At 39.6% G+C, this 18,290-nt stretch overlaps 1 long non-coding RNA gene across 1 annotated transcript in view; it reads right to left on the bottom strand.

The window, feature by feature from the left end:
* Nucleotides 1–906: 906 nt before the first annotated feature.
* The window catches only part of LOC126281200 (uncharacterized), a 36,057-nt gene continuing 18,673 nt past the window's right edge, over nucleotides 907–18,290 (bottom strand). Inside the window, exon 2 of the long non-coding RNA XR_007551230.1 lies at nucleotides 907–1,570. This is a non-coding gene — a long non-coding RNA (uncharacterized LOC126281200). The remainder of the gene's footprint in view (nucleotides 1,571–18,290) is intronic.

Raw genomic sequence — 18,290 nt, forward strand, 5'->3', positions numbered from 1 at the left:
ATAGGAATGTCATGAAATTACTTCAGTACTGTTTTGTGGAGTGTTATTCAGACATGTACCATAGCAGGTATCAACAGCAGGATTACAACACAAGATGAAGTCAGTGAAGAAGACCACCCTCCAGTTACCTACAATAATAATAATAATAATAACAATGGCAATGGTGTTGCAATGGGCCCATTTAAAGCAGTTGGAAGCCCAGACATTGCTTCATTCAGAGAAATTAGAAATTTAGCTGTCGAGTTTTAAATATGAAAGATATTTATTTCTTATCAATAATTAATTTTTTTGCCCTTTAAATATAGTAACAAGATGAAGATATAATATTTTATCTCACTACTCAAACTCTAAAATTCAGATATATTTTTATGAATTTACAAATGGTCACAAACTGTCGCAAAATGATGAGTGCTTTACCTTCAGCTTTGACAAAATTATATTGCTACATCAGAAATATAGAACTTGTGTAATATGGCGAACAACAGAATCCAAAAACAATGTATGTATATTAATTTTCTTAATTAAACACAAATAGTTGCTATAATTTTAAAATTAAAATCAAATACTGGTATTGAAATTTTTGAGTTAAAAAATTTTTGTTGAATTGTGCAGATGACAAAAATGTATTTTATATTGGTATACCCAGGAACACCAGGAAACAATTATCCAGAAAACTATTTAATTTTCCGGTCAATAAGTCATTTTACTAATGTTCTGTATTTATGATCAGGATTGAGCTTATATGTGACAATTTTATATTTGAACTTTGGTGACATTTGCATTATAAACATAAGAAGTGATAAGTTGCAAAGACCACATTCTCCAATTATACAAGAATGTTATTTCAAATTGGCACTCATAAGCCATATTTTCATTTGGTGCTCCATAAACAATGTTCTGTTTGACAAACAAAAAAAAGACTATATTGAAAATACATAAAATAGTAGCTGATACAAAATTTACCGATTGTGTTTGTTAATACAAAAACTTGATTTTTCATAAGAAAGTTTTGTCATCATGGAATAATCATTATAAGATGCAAAAAGAGGGAAAAAGTGTTGCTATGTCTCTCAAGACCTGACCTTCAGAGTAAATTTCTCCCACTTACAATGTTTCTCATCCTTCTTCACACTGTTTATTCTTATTTTTGCCCATAATCCACAAACAACTGGGGCTCCAGATTGACAATAAATTTCACTCATGTTAATGTTTTTTAAGATAAGGAGATTGTGTTTTCAGTGCTACTTTCCCATTCTAAAAATTATGTTTGAATTAATGAGATGCTGTTATAGCTGAATCCAGTTATTATACACACACATTTGAATCAAAAAATTAATTTGGGAAAAATGAAACTTACGCTCTTTCTGGTATACTTAATGTTTGAATAGACTACCGTCTATAAACATTCTATTCAGTTGCTCTCTGATGTGGGCTTGAAACAATTTGATGAATGCCATTTAGAGTCTCCCACTGATTTCTGACATCTGTCCTCTTCCATCATCTTTAATTCTCTTTGTCTATGTCTTGACACATGATGGAACTTTGCTCTGCAGCACTTGTTGATCATTATCTATTGGCATAACACACAACAGTTTACTGCAGAATTAAAAATGTGAAGAAAGCTGATAGAGGAAATTTGGCGTAATTTAAAGTATAAAATCATATAGTTAGCAGCTTCTACATTTTGCCACCTCAAGAATGTTATAGCACCAAGTTTTTGTTTGTTATTTAAGTCAGTTAATTTATTGACATAAATTTTTCTTATGTGCGTGGGGACTTAAGAAAGTAAGTTAAATATCATTAAGGAATGCAATGTAATATTTATTGAATGCCTCACTAAACTTCAAAGAGACAGAGATATGTGACACCATTTTTCAACATAGTCACCAAGTTTCTGTAAACAATGGTCAGAATGTTTTACCAATCATTCATTTCCTCAATTATAGAAATCCACTTCGTGGTCACAGATCCATTTGAGAAGTGCTGTTTCCCCAGATAAACTGCATGGTGCAAGACCTGTACCTGCCGACCACCGTCTCCAACTTCTATGCAGCCTTGGTCAAACTCTTGGCAGCATTTCACTATGGCTGTACACAACACAGCATTTCATCCATATAATAATATGTCATAATTTCTTAAAAACTGTGTCTTGAGCAATCCTGAAATGTGTGGTCTTTTCTAACAACGCATCACTCTTGTTGCGAATTGGTATTAGTGTGGGACAACATGTGTAACTTACTTTCTGAAGCTCCTGCATATTTAATATAATTTGAATCTTTCAAGTGTCTTTGCTTGTGTAACTGATGACTGCAGACACGTAATAGTCATAAGCTCTCATGATGACAACAACAATGTACACTGTTGAAATATTGTGTCAATAAGACACAACAATCTGGCAGCATACCCATGAGAACATTAAACATCCTAATAGTTGTCTTCAACTGTATTTGTGTCAACTTTTTATGCCACTTTGAGATATATTTCTGTGAATTAAGTGATGTCATGTGAGAAGCTACTGTGTATGATTATCAGACTAATTGTGAACAAAATGCTGTATTTTTGTATCAAAACTGTGCTTAGTAATTGATAGCAGCAAAAAGTGTGAAACTGAAAAAACATTTTTTAATTATTGCATTGTATTTTTTACTTTGGTATATAATTATTAGGAAGAAAAGTACCAATTAAACCATTTTCTTATGTTGGAATTTATATTATATTGGAGATCTTTGAATGACTTAATGTTCTGTTTTCCACATTCATTGCCTTTTTCCATACAAACTAATTTCATACAAGTTATTTAATATTTTGATTTCCTGTACTCAGGCATTGCAGTAAAGCTACTTCTTAAGTATCATGATACCTTTTTTCCCTTTACATTAATCTGCTAATACACTAATGCTGCACTAATAAGAAAACTAAACCTCACTCAAACCATGGTCCTTGACAGATTACCTTCATTAAACTGCCCAGAATCACACCCAGGTGAAGCTCTTGTTCCATTTCTCAACAAAATGCTGGAGCTGTAGGAGAGGCTAGTCATATCATAAGATTTTACTGCAGTCTGATCATCGTATTTTTCTGTCTCTGCAGATGAATGACTCTCCATTGTTGATGGACACATTTTACATTGTATATACTTATAAGCAGACATATGGCTTGACTGTTTTGAACGAGAATTTCAGTAGTTTATATATCCTCCTCTTCTACAATACAGCCCTGCAGCTGAATGTAGGGATTACTGTAGCCATGTTAGAAATAATATAATAGAGGGAAACATTCCATGTGGGAAAAATATATCTAAAAACAAAGATGATGTAACTTACCAAACGAAACCATTGGTATGTTGATAGAGACACTAACAAACACAAACACACACACAAAACTCAAGCTTTTGCAACCCACAGTTGCTTCATCAGGAAAGAGGGAAAGAGAGGGATACACGAAAGGATGTGGGTTTTAAGGGAGAGGGTAAGGAGTCATTCCAATACTGGGACCAGAAAGACTTACCTTAGGAGGGAAAAAGGGACAGGTATACACTCGCACACTTGCAAAATACCATCATAATGACAAGGCAAAATCAGCTCTCATCACTGAACACAAATTTGTTCCATTCAGCGTTAACATAGTACTCTCTGATACAACATCAGAAGAGTACAAACCTGTTTGGTATCACAGTTTGTAGTACATGATGCTTGCAGTACAAACTCTTGGTGCAACAGTGCCATCAAATCAATAATTGCTACTAATTTGAAGTGTGGCTACAGGTATGACTCTGCTACTGTTATCTGAAACTAGGAAGAAAAGCACATGCACTTTCTTCTGACTGCTAGCACCAACAACAGTCCAGAGCTATCAAATGTCCATTGTGTTGGCCTTACTGAAATTCAGGTAATTACATGAATTGAGCCTCGTTGCTATCCTTATTTACCTACAGCAGTTACCAGGACAGAACAATTAGTGAAACAATGGGCCAGTTTTTCAGCAAGTCGTACGAACTTGCTCTGTTTTCTGTGTCTTTACTGCCATTTACCATTTCAAATATTGTATTCCTTCGTCATATCTGTAGGTATGTACATTTTTCATTCAGCAGTTTACTGATGTTTAAGAAGAAAAAAATATACAGTTAAACTACTATACACAGATCTTATATCAACTATACTCTTGTGAAATTATTGTACAGAAATGAACTGTATGTGTTTCAGTAATTATAAAACATGGTGTGTGAGCAGGGAACATGCTTTCTTTCAAAACTGCTTAGAGCAGTTGCATCACAAGACCAAGTGCGATGGCAATATATTAGATCTCTCTTTGAGGATTTCTACATCCAAATGTGATGTCAGTAAACACGAAGCAGTTGTAGCAACAATGACTACCAAAAGAGCTACTAACATAGTTTATTCACAGGGGGAAAAAAAGTTACACATACACACACACACACACACACACACAGACAGAGAGAGAGAGAGAGAGAGAGAGAGAGAGAGAGAGAGAGAGAGAGAGTTCTGGCTCAAATAGACCTCATGAGAATAACACTGTAGGCATTATGGTGACGCCTGTGACATGCAACACACTGCTCGCATTGACACTGGCTGAGACCAACTGTAGGCTGGCTTAAGCGTCAGAGTCTGGCATGATTCTGGCAGAAGGCATGTCTGAGGATCAGCGCACTCTGAGTAGTGATGCCATAGGAGTCAGTAATAATAGTAACGGTAATGTTGGTGGTGCCACTATACTACTTTGCTCCACAAGCAGCAACCACCACGCAGAATATGTAAGTGGTGCGTGGTCTGGATGAATCGCCATTGGGGAAGGCAATGGGTCCATGTCCATGGTCATCACTGCAGAAGATTGATGTTGAATGAGGCTTGATGGTAGATATTGGAGTCACCACAGGATGAGAGGATCTGCCAGGGTTGGAGAAGCAAGTGGCTGCTGACTAGAATGGCAAAGAGGAAGATGGCACAGTAGAAGCCAGTGGGCAGAGGCCACAGTATAGAACTCAAGTCCATGGCGAGTGGAAATTGTCCCATGGATCCATACTGTGTGGCATCCAAACTGCTGGGCCCTCACACCCCTGCCACACCTAGAAGGGAGAGGCCTTGGCGATTACCTGCACATCCAAAATAGTGTGGTGAGAGTGACCGTGAAGCCACTCAATCGGGGCCCCCAATAGGGGTGGCCATGTAAAAGCTACAGAGAGCATTAGGTATAGTGTAGACATCATTTCCTTGTGGACCTGGGTTTTAAAGGTGTTTAGATAAAGCATACTGCACTATTATTAGAGGCCAGGCAAAAAGGTGCAGTGTGACTGTGTTGAATCCCTTCACAGATGCAAAACTGTCAAGTGACTGTGGGTAAGCTCCATTCCATTATCAGAAATAATGGTTTGTGGGATGCCTTCAAGGGCAAAGGCATTTTCCAAGGATGTGATTATTAGCTGCAATAGTGATCTGAGAAATACAGAACACAAAAGGAAAGTGAGAGAAGGAATCTCATCGTGAGCAAACACACGAAGCCCAAAAGGAGACCAGCAAATTCTACAATTACACAATTCTGCAGCATAGTGCAAGGCTGACAAGGCTGAGACCCTCTAGGAAAGTACAACTTGACAGGCCTAACAGTTGAAATCATGGCGGACTAGGTCCACGATGCTGGGGTGAATACTTGACCAGAGTACATGTTGTCGTACCAAACTTTTCATCCAAGACATACAGTGTGCTGGTGGTGCAGCACTTGGGGCAGAAGAGAAGGAGAGGTCAGAATGAAGCAGAGGTCATCATTTGAGGCTTGCAACAGAAATCATTGGCAGAGGTGCAGTTGATACCACCATGGCCATTAGAGATGAAATTCGGGCCAGGGAGATGAGGCCAGCCAGCTGTGCTGTACATAGTGAATAAGGTGGTGTAATGTTGGTTTGTCATGTGTACTGACCACAACATCATGCAAAATTAAGGTAAAGGTGGAAACAGCTGAATCCGGATCTGAATGGAGCTGGAAACACACCAATTCATGTTGGTTGATAGCTGCGTCAAGACCCATGGAAAATTGGGACAGTGTGTTCACATTTGTGTGTAACACTGCTGCTTGATAGTGGATAGAATAATGAAAATTAGACAAGTATGGTACCCAGTGTTGGAGATGATGAACAGTCCAGTTTGGTAAGCGATGCTTGGGGCCAAAGATGGTAAGCAACAGGTCAAAATGAAATTTCTCACCATAAATAATTATTTAAATTTCTGGACTTCACAAATAATGATGAATGCCTCCAATTCTATTTGAGAATAATATAGCTGAGAAGCACATAAGATCTTAGAAGCATATGCAATAGCACACTTGGTGCCTTCAGGCTATTTATGGGCTAGGACTGTGGTGATATTGCGAGGGGAAGTCTCGATCACAGCTACCAGATGCTGATTAGGAGTGTTCAGTGTATGTCACTAAACACAGTGCCCACTTAAGACAATCTTTTATACCCTGGCAAGCTTGTTGACAGCAAGGTGATGATTCAGAATGTGTGCCTTCATGATGTTGGTTCAATGGTAAGAGAGGTTTGCTAATTTGGCAATGAATTGACCAGAATAGTTGACCTTACCCAGAAATACTTTTTTTTAAGTCTGACATTCATGGGGGACCACATTTTATTGATCACCAAAACATAATCATTTGTTGGTTCCAATTCATTTGCTAAGACTTTAAACCCTAAATATGTCAAGAACGGTTGCATAAGAGAACACTTGCTCATTTTGCATTTAAGTTCTCTTGTTACCACTCTCTGGAACACAAGCGCGACATTGTGGAGTTGCACCTGTGACCAAAATATCGTCAAGGTGTGCAGCACAGTTGGGGATGCCATGTAATAGTTGATCCGTAAGACACTGAAATATGACAGGAGCTGAAGAGATTCCAAATGGTAACTATTTATAACAGTATAGGGCTTATGATATCTTTAGTATTAGGTAAGTTTGCAATGTGCATCTAAGGGCATTTGAAAATATGAGTCTGCAAGGTCAATTTTACTGAATAATGTGTTCATCCAGGGTAGGAGAGGATAACTGTCCATTTTAGTTTGCACACTGACTGTTAGCCTACTTTGATATTGTCACAAAATTCAAGGTGCCATTGGTTTTGTGTACTGTTCAAGGGAGAAGCCATTGACTATGGGGAATAGGCTTAATACATCTTCCTGAATGAGCCTATCTAGCTCTATTTTGTGGGCATCCTTAAAAACCAAGGGCACCAGAAAGGCTTTGAAAAATGTGGAGCTACCATTACTTTAAGAGGGATATGAGCTTTGAAATGAGTTCACTTCCCTAATCCAGGTGAGAAAATTTGGGCATATTTATCACTGAGAGTCTTTAAAGTGATGCATATTGTTGCGTCTAGGAATCCTGCATACTCGGTACACTAGACAAACAACTCGTATTAATGAGTTTTATTAAAGCAAGACAATTACAATACTTAACTCTGATAGATGTGTTGCAAGCAAAGGGCAACATACAAAATTATCAATCTTCTTCAGAATACACAAACACACATCTGTACTATGTAGAGAGTATTAATGATAGAGGCTACAATGTGTCGCTAATGAAGTGGCTAACACTGAGGCTGCTATCGAAATGGGTGCAACTAGTCACGCACGGCACTTATGTCCTTTTCTCCTAGGGCCCACTGCTGTTGCGTTGTCAACCTGGAGGGAGGTCAGTCAGCGCGCGATCAGCTGACCTCTTCTCACAGTGCCTCTGCTCTGTTATTCCTGATTGGTGTGCCAGTGCTGACTTTAAGTCATAACACGTATACCTTCAGATTGCATGTGTGTACTGTTCTATGAAATGTAAAATCAGAAGTGTGGAAAACACTGTCCACTTTGGTGTCAGCTACCACTCGAAATTTACTGGAAAAATGGCATGATTATAAGTAAAGAAAACTGGAAACTTTCCTAGCAAAGGCATATGATGATGTTCAGAGGCCCAATGATTTGTCTCAGCTACTTGCAACGGCAACGACCCTAAACTGTAGTAAATACATTGGTTTAGGAGTTATACAAGCGCCAGTGCCCAAAGGAAACTCACAGAGCATTTGTAAATCAACATGGCCAAGTATACTTTCTGCACTATGTTCTGAGAAGTTGACACTCGGAGACTGCTCACTCACTTGGTTCACATCCATAGGTTGGGACATATCCAAATTGGAACTGCTACAACATATCTCGCGCAGGTGTCCTTTTTCATCACATCTGTGGCTTGGAAAGTGCTGCGTGCATCATGAAGGAAAGTTGTAAACAGGCTCAATTAAAAGACACTTACACAAAGCTTTTGACTAAAGCCTTAAAGCCTTCATCCCTAACACACACACACACACACACACACACACACACACACATACACACACACACACACACATACACACACACACACCAGTCATATGCTCAAGGATGCATATCTCATGCACACGACTGCCAACTCTGGCATCTTGGGCCAGAATGCCTATGGAAGTGATCTGAGTGAGTGAGAAATCTACAGACATGTCAATTTTTCAGAACGCAGCACAGATGTACTTGGCATTTTGGTTTGAGATGCTGGAGTTGCCAGTTATGTGTACATGAGGTGTGTTTGCTTGTGTGTACAAATGATGCATGTCTCCCTTTTACTGATGAAGTCTGTGGCTGAATGCTTTATGTAAGTGTCCTTTAATTGTGTCTGTCTGCAACTTAATGTGTCTTCTTTATTTAAGTACCAATCTGACTTTTCTTGCTTTCTTGATATTCCTACCTGGAGTTGCAACAACACTACTGCTGACATAGTCCATCAGCATTGGTGTTGTCATTTATGAAGTCATCCCGGTCGTGAAACACATGAAGGTGGATTGGTGTGGTGTCCTGCATAACAAGTGCCAGAGAGCTGACAGCTACTGTATCTTTTCCCTTTAGAAACAAAGCTTGGGCTATGTGGGCACTTTGATGGGCTTGAACTCTTCACATAACTTTCACCAACAACGTGGTTCCTCACTTCTAAGTCGGGTGTGAACTGATCAGTCAGAGTCCTCATTGTCCTACTTATATGAACATTTAAAACTGTAATTCCTACTTAATCCCTGTAGGCTGTCAGCTGAGTTTGCATTTTGCAGCCAAAATTCTAATGTGGCTGCAATAATATATTTCTTCATTGAAATAAATAAAATGTTGTAATCACTCAAACTCTGCCAGATTCATTACTGGCTCTTGGTTTTGTATCAGCTGATACAGTTTGGGATTTCCTGATGAGAACATGGCATTTTGTCTTTCCACATTGGAAATTTGACAAGCCAAAAAATAGAACTACAGTCATCTGTGTAAGTAGTCCTCTCCTCATGTTGTTCGTTAAATGGTTGAGAGGCCACACAATTGATGTAACATGTGTTCCTGTCACCTTTCACCACCTGTAATATAGCTTTTGTTGCCTCCTTACAACAATGGATGGGTGCATGGTTTGCATCTCAAGTTGTTGTAAATGTCCCATGTTTGAAAATCTGCATTCTTGCTTAATTACAAAATTGTCCAAACTCCATTTTGTGTATGTCGCAGCTCATGAGTTGTTGTGACTTTTGTAAAAGGTGACCTACGCATCTTACTAACACAGTTTATTCACAATAAGAGATGCATATATAACTTGCAACTAAGCACAGTATAAGCTATCTTAACTAGCTTTTTCCAAGAAAAGTACAATACAAGCATTATCAGAGTTCCTTCTATTATAAATGCAGTGCACTAGCATAATACCACTGACAACATGATAACACTCAGGATGCCCATTCCACTGTTTGCATAAGCCCTAGCTTAAGCTGGCCCTAGGCAAGCTTAAAAGCCAGAGTTTGGCATGATACCATCAGAATGTGCACATGAGGAGCAGCACCGTCCAAGCTGTGACACCACACTGATGGATAGTAATGTTGCACCTGCCCTGCAACTCTGTTTACATGGAAACATCAGGCTGCTACAAACTCTAAACCTTCGGCCTTGGGCCTGAGCACATACTGGACAGTGGCTCAAGGTATAAGACAAATGTTTGACCATGTTCTGTATAGATATGTACCTAATATAGCAGTTAATGATGGCATCAACCCTCCATGGTATACATTCTATGTAAAGTGACAATGTTAATATGGTGTGTTTGTATGTTTCCACAACAAATATGTTGTTTGAAAGTTTATCAAGCATGTGCCCACATTGATTTACCTCTGTAGAATGAATTTTCTATGGCCTAATTTGGCATCATCATCATCAGTTACTCCTGCTGACTGGTGTCCTGACCCAGGTAGTGTGATACATACCTGCCAACTCCCTTCCTTCACTTCTGGCCCACACATCAATCAGGAAACGTGCTAGGTACATTGGTGTGGATGATTCACACTCAGGAGGCAAGTGGTGGCCCTTAGCCTGTGCTCTACACTAATCCTACTTGGTGTTCTGCCTCTGTGAATCTGGAGCAGATTCAGTGCCAGGTTCCAGTCACCTGTGGTAGGTAATGGGTATGTGGAAGATTTCGAGATTAGGGTGCTAGAATTGGCACCATTAAAACCAGCAGATCTCTAGAGATATGTTGATGATACATTCATCATAAGGTCACATGGGAGAGAAGACCTACAAGTTTTCTTGGAACACCTACACTACATTCACAAACAAGTACAGTTTACAATGGAGGTGGGGTAAATCAGCCAGCTACTATTCTTGTATGTTCAGCTACAGAGAAGACCAGATGGATGGCTGCTACAGAGTGTCTACCACAAGGTAACTCAGCATACCAATATTTTAATGCATCCAGTTGTCATCATCCTTCACAAAGATAAGGACTGCTAAACACTCTACCCAACTGAGCTCGTGTGATATCTGAGAAACAAAGTTCAATGTCAGGACTAACCAACACTAATGTCACGTTCCAGAAAATTGGCAACAATCACTGCCAAATTCGAAACACTTTTAGGCCAAAGGCCACACCACAACCAATACACAAGGAGGATAAACCCACAGCCACAGCCTACATGCTGGCAATATAGCAGGATACTGACACAAGATCAAATGGTCATACTACTCACCAACCAGGACTGAATCCCTGTTAGGATCAGTAAAAGATAATCTGGGATTCAAATAAACCTGGCATTTACCACATACCATGCAAATGTGTAAAAGCATACATCAGACAATCTATATGCATGATTGAAGAAAGGTGCACTGAACATAAATGGCAGACTGACCTTTGGCAGCCAACAAAATCATCAGCTGCTGAACACTGCCTACACACAAACTACAAATTGTGGTATGAAAACAGTTGAAAAACATGGAGGATGAGGAGAAGATTAGTGTTTAAGGTCCCATTGACAATGAGGTCATTAGAGATGGTGCAAAAGCTCAGATAAAGGAAGGATGGAAGGACGGTGAAGGAAAGTGGTCATATTCTTTCAAAGGAACCATCCTGGCATTTTCCTTAGAAAACACAGAAAACCTAAATCAGGATGTCTGGACACAGGTTTGAACCATCATCCTGCTGAATGTGAGTCTAGTGTGTCAACCATTGCACTACCCTGCTTGGTTTTAGTAACACATCCTTCTTTTAGGACTATGAATACCGGAACATTGACATCCAGCTGCAAAAGAACCTGATCAAATAAGATAACCAAGATGAAATCTCCAAACACAGCAGAGGCAGAACACTGATCAGGACAAAGGAAGAGACTGAGGTCCACCACTCCTCAAAACAAGCCACTCTCATTAAAAGTAGCCTCAGACTCATTACAAATAATACAGTTACCTATAAAAAGTACTATCTTAAAATATCTGCACAAATATTCTGTCAGATCTTTATAAGATTTCAAAGTGCTACAAAGACTGGCAAATTGGTTTAAGTTTTCAGAAATGTAAAATTGTGTACTTTACAAAATGTGAAAACATACAATCTTATTACTACAATATCAATGAGTCACAACTGGAATTAGTAAGCATACAGAAATGCCTGGGTGTAACAATTTGTGAGAATATGAAATGCAATAATCACGTAGGCTCTACTAAAGGATGGCAGATGGCAGATTTCAATTCACTGATAGAATACCAGGAAAATTAAATTAGTATCCCTTACAAAACACTCATGTAACCCATCCTAGAATACAGCTCAGGTGTGTGGGACTGATGCCAAATATATGTAACATATTGAATGTATAAAAGGAGGTTGGAATCAGTGGCCACAGGTTTATTTTATGGAAATCTGGGATACTTGAACTGGCAGAATCAGTGGCCACAGGTTTATTTTATGGAAATCTGGGATACTTCAACTGGCAGATTTGAAGACAAGACACCAATGGTTCCACAAAAACCTACCTAAAAATTTCAGAAACCAGTGTTAAGTGAGGAACCTAGGAATACATGAGGGAATTCAATTAGTAACGCAACACTTTTTCTTTTCTCTGCCAATTTCAGTTGAAAACATGCGAAATTTTTTGTGGGACATAATGGAATATTTCCATTTCAGCCCCTATAGTTTCATAAAGTTCCAACACATGGCAGCACTGTGCATACCCTTCCAAACAGGGTGTGTTTGAAGGACAGAACTGTCATCGAGATTCTTTTGGCAGAAAACCAGAGAACTGAATATATTCATAGGGGTTTGCAGAATGTCTTTGGAGATCTGGACATGAACAAAGGCATGGTGAGTTGTAGGGTGAGGTGTCTGTCATCACTGCAATATGTAAATCTTTTAGATCACCCATGTACCAATCAGCCACATGCTGCTGTGACTCCTGCAATGTTGGAACATGCAGACACTCTCATTTGAGGTGATCAATGGATCACAATCAAACACCTCGCTGCTCAACTGGACATCTCTGTTGGTAGTTGGGGTACTCAAAAGTGTGCTTGCAGAGTTCCTTGCCATGCAACAGAAGACCATAAGGAGCAATGAAGGACCATCTGTGCAGAATTGCTTGCATATTGCAAGGCTAATCTCGACAGTTTTTTGTTAAACATCATCACAGCTGATGAAACATGGCATCACCACTTTGAACCAGAAAGAAAATGGCAATACAAAGAGGGGTGCCACACCACCAAAAAAGAGAGAGAGAGAGAGAGTCCAAAGCTGCACCTTCAGTTGGTATAGTCATGGTGATGGTCTTCTGAGATTCTGAATGTGTTGTTCTGTCTGATGTCTTCTCTCATGCTTGTGTAATTTTTCCCATACTCCAAATGAGAACGGAATGAAAAGAAACCCTAATATGTGGTTCAACAATACGTATCCTCTGCCACAGACTTCACTGTGGTTTGCAGAGTAACGGTGTAAGTGTCGATGTAGAACTTACCACACAGAGGAAATGCTGAGCAGCAAATAAGAAAATACACAAGGTTATGATTAATTTTTGTACTTCATACAAAAATTTCCACTATACAGGGTCAAAAAATTTCCACTATATAGGGCTCCTACAAACGATTCACTCATTTTCAGAGTTCTATATTTTCCAAAGTATTACATGTACAAATATGACTGATGCATGGACAGACACAGAAATCCACTGAGTTTGAAATGTGCACTCCATTTGGCAATTTGGCATTAAGAGTGCACTGCTGTGACAAAATAGCAACAAAATTCTCGTGAACTGTTGACATCACATGCTGTGATATTGATCACCTCTCATGAGTCACATGGTTGCATTGTCTGATGTTATGATGATGTAACACTGCTGGCCGCTACCTCTGAACATAGAAAGAAAACACATGGCAGAATCATTCCAAAACAAACTTGTGCCACTGCATCACAAAATTAACAGTCACAATCAAATGTCAGTTGAACCCTATATCACTACACAGTCTGAAATGCACCATAATTTAGTCAATAACCTATTGCCACTATTCACACACTAAAGACACCTCTTCACTAGAACACTGTTACTGATTATTCAGTAACAAATCACAGGCAGAACACTCAAACAGTTCCTTAACCTACATCACCAGGACAGATACTCATGCAGTCTAAACAATCATACCATTAGCACAATATTATTGATTTACCTTTCACTTTCATTGTTTTTCCACACACTGATGGAACAATTTAATATTTTCCACATCATTCATGAAGTCCAAAGTATTTTTCGTCATTAAGTTTTTCTAGTTCAGCAGAATTAGGATGCACTATCTTCAAAATTTGAAATGGTTGCAGGTAATAATATAGAAGTTTCTTGATTTCATCCTTATCCATTGAAGACTTGAAATGTGACAGAATTAGAACAAGTTCTCCAATTTTATACGTGACAGGTTTCACTAAACAGACTTGTCTCACTTTCCTTGCCATTGGTATCTTCTCCATCTGTTTCAATGCTAATTGCTGTTTCTCTTTTGCGGTTAATTCAACTTGTGACAGAAAATTAATCATTTCATAGAAAATGTTGTTAGATTCTTTGGCAAATAAGATTGTGCAGGGTGGCAGACCAGTGCTATTATGAGTCAAACTATTTATCACATCATCAAAGTCAGACAACTTATGATTCCATTTCTTATGCTTCTCCCCACAATATGCTCTGAACAATCGTCCCAATTCATGTATCATACATTCAGTGAGATTTGAAGCTGTAGCAATATGAAGTTCCTTCTTCTCTTCAATGAATGCATTCCACATTTTACAGTGGAACCGCGGTCCACTATCTGACAGAATACAACATGGGAGAATGGTATTCTGAATGCAGTCTTCCTCTAATTTTTAATGATGATCTTACTGTTAGCTTTTCTCAGTGGAAAGAAGTGAACAAACTTTGAAAATAGTTCCACACTACCAAAATTTGAGTTAAATACCCACAAGACTTCAGGAAGAGGCCAAAAACATCCAAACCAATGATTTCACCTACAGTTTGAGGGAGAATATTTCTACATCTACATTTATACTCCGCAAGCCACCCAACGGTGTGTGGCGGGGGGAACTTTACGTGCTACTGTCATTACCTCCCTCTCCTGTTCCAGTCGCGTATGGTTCACAGGAAGAATGACTGCCAGAAGCCTCCGTGCACGCTCAAATCTCTCTAATTTTACATTCGTGATCTCCTCGAAACCTGGACAGCAAGCTACAATGTGATGCAGAGTGCCTCTCTTGCAGAGTCTGCCACTTGAGTTTGCTAAACATCTCCGTAACGCTATCACGCTTACCAGACAACCGTGTGACGAAACACGTCGCTCTTCTTTGGATCTTCTCTATCTCCTTTGTCAACCCGACCTGGTATGGATCCCACACTGATGAGCAATACTCAAGTATAGGTCAAACGAGTGTTTTGTAAGCCACCTCCTTTGTTGATGGACTACATTTTCTAAGGACTCTCCCAATGAATCTCAGCCTGGCACCCACCTTACCAAATTTATATGATCATTCCACTTCAAATTATTCCGTACATATTCTCCCAGATATTTTACAGAAGTAACTGCTACCAGTCAGTGTTTGTACTGCTATCATATAATCATACAATAAAGGATCCTTTTTTTCTATCTATTCGCCATACATTACATTTGTCTATGTTAAGGGTCAGTTGCCACTTCCTGCACTGAGTGCCTATCCACTGCAGATCTTCCTGCATTTCACTGCAATTTTCTAATGCTGCAACTTCTCTGTATATTACAGCATCATCTGCGAAAAGCCGCATGGAACTTCCGACACGTTCTACTAGGTCATTTATATATATTGTGAAAAGCAATGGTCCCATGACACTCCCCTATGGCACACCAGAGGTTACTTTAATGTCTGTAAACGTCTCTCCATTGAGAACAACATGCTGTGTTCTGTTTGCTAAAAACTCTTCAATCCAGCCACACAGCTGGTCTGATATTCGGTAGGCTCTTACTTTGTTTATCAGGTGACAGTGCGGAACTGTATCGAACGCCTTCCAGAAGTCAAGGAAAATGGCTTATACCTGAGAGCCTGTATCTAATATTTTCTGGGTCTCATGAACAAATAAAGCAAGTTGGGTCTCACACGATCTCTGTTTCCAGAATCCATGTTGATTCCTACAGAGTAGATTCTGGGTTTCCAGAAATGACATGATACACGAGCAAAAAACATGTTCTAAAATTCTACAACAGATTGATGTCAGAGATATACGCCTATAGTTTTGTACATCTTCTTGATGACCCTTCTTGAAAACTGGAACTACCTGTGCTCTTTTTCCAATCATTTGGAACCTTAAGTTCCTCTGGAGATTTTCGGTGCACGGCTGTTAGAAAGGGAGCATGTTCTTTCACTTACTCTGTGTAGAAATGAATTGGTATCCCATCAGATCCAGAGGACTTCCCTCTGTTGAGTGATTTAAGTTGCTTTTCTATTCCTTAGACACTTATTTCGATGTCAGCCATTTTTTCGTTCATGCGAGTATTTAGAGAAGGAATGCAATGTGGTCCTCCTCTGTGAAGCAGCTTTGGAAAAAGGTGTTTAGTATTTCAGCTTTACACATGTCATCCTCTGTTTCAATTCCATTATCCTCCCAGAGTGTCTGGATATGATGTTTCGATCCACTTACTGATTTAACGTAAGACCAGAACTACCTAGGATTTTCTGTCAAGTCGGTACATAGAATTTTACTTTCGAATTCACTGTATGCTTCATGCATAGCCCTCCTTACGCTATCTTTGACATTGTTTAGCTTCTGTTTGTCTGAGAGGCTTTGGCTGCGTTTAAATTTGCAGTGAAGCTCTCTTTGCTTTTGCAGTAGATTCCTAACTTTGTTGTTGAAACACGGTGGGTTTTTCCCGTCCCTCACAGTTTTACTCGGCACGTACCTGTCTAAAATGCATTTTACGATTGCCTTGAAGTTTTTCCATAAACACTCGACATTGTCAGTGTCGGAACAGAAATTTTCATTTTGATCTGCCTCCTATTACTCTTGCTAAACAGACAAACCTTCCTCCCTTTTTCTATATTCCTATTTACTTCCATATTCAGGGATGCTGCAACAGCCTTATGATCACTGATTCCCTGTTCTGTGCTTACAGAGTCGAAAAATTTGGTCTGTTTGTTATCAGTAGGTCCAAGATGTTATCTCCACGAGTCAGTTCTCTGTTTAATTGCTTGAGGTAATTTTTGGATAGTGCACTCATTATAATGTCACTTGATGCTCTGTCCCTACCACCGTCCTAAACATCTGAGTGTCCCAGTCTATAACTGGTAAATTGAAATCTCCACCTAAGATTATCACACGCTGAGGAAATTTATGTGAAATGTATTCCAGATTTTCTCTCAGTTGTTCTGCCACTAATGCTGCTGAGTTGGGAGGTCGGTAAAAGGAGCCAGTTATTAACCTAGCTTGGTTGTTGAGTATAACTTCCATGCATAATAATTCACAGGAACTATCCACTTCTATTTCACTACAGGATAAACTATTACTAACAGCGACAAACACACCACCACCAGTTGCATGCAATCTATCCTTTCTAAACACCGTCTGTGCCTTTGTAAAAATTTTGGCAGAATTTATCTCTGGCTTAAGCCAGCTTTCTATACCTATAATGATTTCAGCTTTGGTGCTTTCTATCAGCGCTTGAAGTTCCGGTACTTTACCAACGCAGCTTCGACAGTTTACAATTACAATACCAATTGCTGCTTGGTCCCCGCATGTCCTGACTTTGCCCCGCACCCTTTGAGGCTGTTTCCCTTTCTGTACTTGCCCAAGGCCATCTAACCTAAAAAAACTGTCCAGTCCACGCCACACAACCCCTGCTACCCGTGTAGCGACCTGCTGTGTGTAGTGGACTCCTGACCCATCCAGCAGAACCCGAAACCCCACCACCCTATGGTGCAAGTCGAGGAATCTGCAGCCCACGCGGTCGCAGAACCATCTCAGCCTCTGATTCAGACCCTCTACCTGGCTCTGTACCAAAGGTCTGCAGTCAGTCCTGTCAATGATGCTGCAGATGGTGAGCTCTGCTTTCATCCCGCTAGTGAGATTGGCAGTCTTCACCAAATCAGATAGCCGCCGGAAGCCAGAGAGGATTTCCTCCGATCCATAGCGACACACATTATTGGTGCCGACATGAGTGACCACCTGCAGATGGGTGCACCTTGTACCTTTCATGGCATCCGGAAGGACCCTTTCCACATCTGGAATGACTCCCCCCCATATGAACATGGAGTGCACATCAATATTATATATTAATCCTTTATGTTCTGTAGTACATACTTAGGTATGTTGGTAAGTCACATTATTTAAGAGCCCATCATACTCTCCAAGACAACGGCGCCAAAGATCCGTTGTTTCTGAAGTTGTTGTAAACATTTCTTATAGCAAAAATTGGCAAAGCTGTTATG

Source organism: Schistocerca gregaria, chromosome 7, assembly GCF_023897955.1.
Source record: "Schistocerca gregaria isolate iqSchGreg1 chromosome 7, iqSchGreg1.2, whole genome shotgun sequence".
In the NCBI taxonomy this organism is placed as follows: Eukaryota; Metazoa; Arthropoda; class Insecta; order Orthoptera; family Acrididae; genus Schistocerca; species Schistocerca gregaria.